The sequence below is a fragment of the Poromitra crassiceps genome (assembly GCF_964638095.1).
Source record: "Poromitra crassiceps genome assembly, chromosome: 6".
Taxonomy (NCBI): Eukaryota; Metazoa; Chordata; class Actinopteri; order Beryciformes; family Melamphaidae; genus Poromitra; species Poromitra crassiceps.
Genome location: NC_139627.1, coordinates 49,251,537 through 49,254,476, shown reverse-complemented (window position 1 = coordinate 49,254,476; position 2,940 = coordinate 49,251,537). Strand labels below are relative to the sequence as shown.

The 2,940-nt window shown below is 53.5% G+C and overlaps 1 protein-coding gene across 1 annotated transcript in view; it reads right to left on the bottom strand.

The window, feature by feature from the left end:
* The window catches only part of inhbb (inhibin subunit beta B), a 9,913-nt gene that overhangs the window by 3,646 nt on the left and 3,327 nt on the right, over positions 1–2,940 (bottom strand).

Genomic DNA, 2,940 nt, shown 5'->3' with positions numbered 1-2,940 from the left:
CGCACGCACACACACACGCACACACACACAGTTACACACGCACGCACACACAGTTACACACGCACACACACACGCACACGCACACAGTTACACACACGCACGCACACACACACACACACACACACGCACACGTACACATTTGCATCCATCCATAACCACACGCCCATCCCCACGGTAACCAATACATCAAATAGCAGCCTTCTCAATAGCAGAGCCTCTGGGGTAAAGTATCAAGTGCGCAGAGAGCAGATATTGAAATCCATCTGATGCGAACAACATAAAGGCATCAGTTGAATAGCAGTTTTTCTGCCTGGGACTGCTGTCAAGGCCCCCGGGGCTACAAGTACCTAGGCTCACCACCGTGCCTGTGTGCTTGCCTCGACAGCTCAGGACTACAAGAAAGAGGGGGGAGGGGGGGGGGGGAGTGAGATGACACTCTGGCGTGCTCGGGGGTGACAGCCCGTTGAGCTGACAGGGAGAGAAAACTGGGCATGAGGTTCACGATGAAACTGAACTCTCTACTGTTGTTTTGATCGGTAAAGCCCCTCTGCCTCTCTGTAAGCGTCCTGATTGGCCGTTTTGTTCCCATCCAAGACGTCCGTCTCGCCAAATCGTGTAGGCGACAGTTACGACGCTAATTGAGTTCATACGCAATTGATTCTGGGATTTGACAGTTTTGGCATTTCAACATCGCGGGTAATTATCGTAACACCGGGGGTGATGCTTTTATAGCTGCCATGACTCTCGTTTTCCCAACAGCAAGACAGTGACATAAGCCCAAAGCTGCACTTGGCCGCTCGCTCATGTTTCTGGCAGCTTTCTAGGAACCGCACCGTAATGGGGAGTGATCACACGTCGTCAACCAGTGGATTCGTCATTTTTACCAATTAACCAATTAATTAATTTACCGATTAACTGCTACTGAATGGAAACAGGAGCAGAGCCACTTAAGCAGCAGATGTAATGAATTATGAATCTACTGTAGTAGTTTGATGCTGTCACATAACAGCGGAACAGAAAGACACGGACAAAATGTAGGGTGAAACTACTACAACAATCAGACTTACTACAGAGCTATAATACAGCTTGAAGTATCTGAGCAAGACAGAAGTGCTGCTGCCGGGTCTTCTCCTACCACCGCGGGGACCTGGGTTCAATTCCCGGCAGCGGCACTTTCCGGCTTGGTCAGACGTTCCTACAGACACAATTTGGCCATGTCTGCGGGTGGGAAGCCGGTGGGGAAGTCTATGTGTCGTGTCCCGGCCACTGCACTACTGCCTCCTCTGGTCGGTCGGGGCGCCTGCACGGGGCAAGGGGAACTGGGTGGGAGAACAGCGGGATCCTCCCCTGCGCTACGTCCTGCCGGTGAAACTCCTCGCTGTCAGGTGAAAAGAAGCGGCTGGCGACTGCACATGTATTGCATAGTCTCTACAACGCTCCCTGGATTTGGCAGAGGGCGTGGAGCAACGACCAGGGCAGCAGGGGGGTTTTGGCCAAGTACAATTGGGAAAACCCAGAAAAAAAATAGATCAAAAAGGAAAGAAACTGTTAGAACGATCAGACTTACTACATACACAGGAGCTATAATACAGTTTTAAGTATATTGACATATAGAAATAAATGTACTGTATGACCCCCACTATACACTATATAGGCCTAATGTATAGGAGCCATCTGTACGGCCTGTAGAATTAGACGTCTCAGTACAATATTGATTGATTTCCTCCAATGGCATTTCTGCATTTCTCAGCAACAGAGATGTCAGATGAGCTGAGATGATCTGTCATAAGCTTTGCTTCCTATAGAGAGACTATACCAACAAGCAGCATGAACTCTTTCCACGGTGCTCTCTGCAGAACAAATTGACGTTTTTGATCCGACGATACAAACAATTTGAAGCTGGCCCCGACACGCCTCGCCTGACCCCGCAGTGGGAAACGCAGAGCTACTGAGGGTAGGCAGGGCAGGACACCTGGGTGGGCTTGTGTTGATAAAGAGCTGTTCCAGCGTGTCCCCACCTGCGCCACCAACGCACCCAGCACGCCGGGGGAAGCGGCCGTGCAGACAGACAGGCAGGCAGGCAGACAGACAGACACAGGCAGACAGACAGACAGACAGACACAGGCAGGCAGACACAGGCAGGCAGGCAAACAGGCAGGCAGACAGACAGACAGACAGACAGACAGACACAGGCAGGCAGACAGACAGACAGGCAGACAGACAGACAGGCAGGCAGGCAGACAGACACAGGCAGGCAGGCAAAGAGGCAGGCAGACAGACAGACAGACACAGGCAGACAGACAGACACAGGCAGGCAGGCAAACAGGCAGGCAGACAGACAGACAGACAGACAGACAGACAGACAGACAGACAGACAGACGGACAGACACAGGCAGACAGACAGACAGACAGACAGACAGACAGACAGACAGACAGACAGACAGACAGACGGACAGACGGACAGACACAGGCAGACAGACAGACAGACAGACAGACAGACAGACAGACAGACAGACAGACAGACAGACAGACACAGGCAGGCAGGCAAACAGGCAGGCAGGCAGGGATGGAGGGAGGGAGTGAGGCAGGTCCAGAGCTCATTACTCAAAGCCACTGTCGACAAGACCACACGCCATGGAGGGGCGCGCGGAGGGCGTGGCGAGGTACAGACTGGAGCGTCTTGCTGCTCGGACATGAGCGCGCACACAGCAGGCATCCCTCAGGCCGCAGGATCAGCGCTCCAGGAATTCCACATAGGGTGAGGAGGTGAGGGAGGGAGAGAGGTGGAGAAGATGGAGTGGAGGGGTGGGGCGGGGTGGTGGTGGTGGGACCATAACAGGCGAGGCCGAGCCGCTGGACTTCTGGCCCGGGAGCGAAGCGGCGCTTCAGTGGAGGCGTTGTGTTTGCGGTTGTGCTTAACGCGGTGCCGCCGGGGGCATT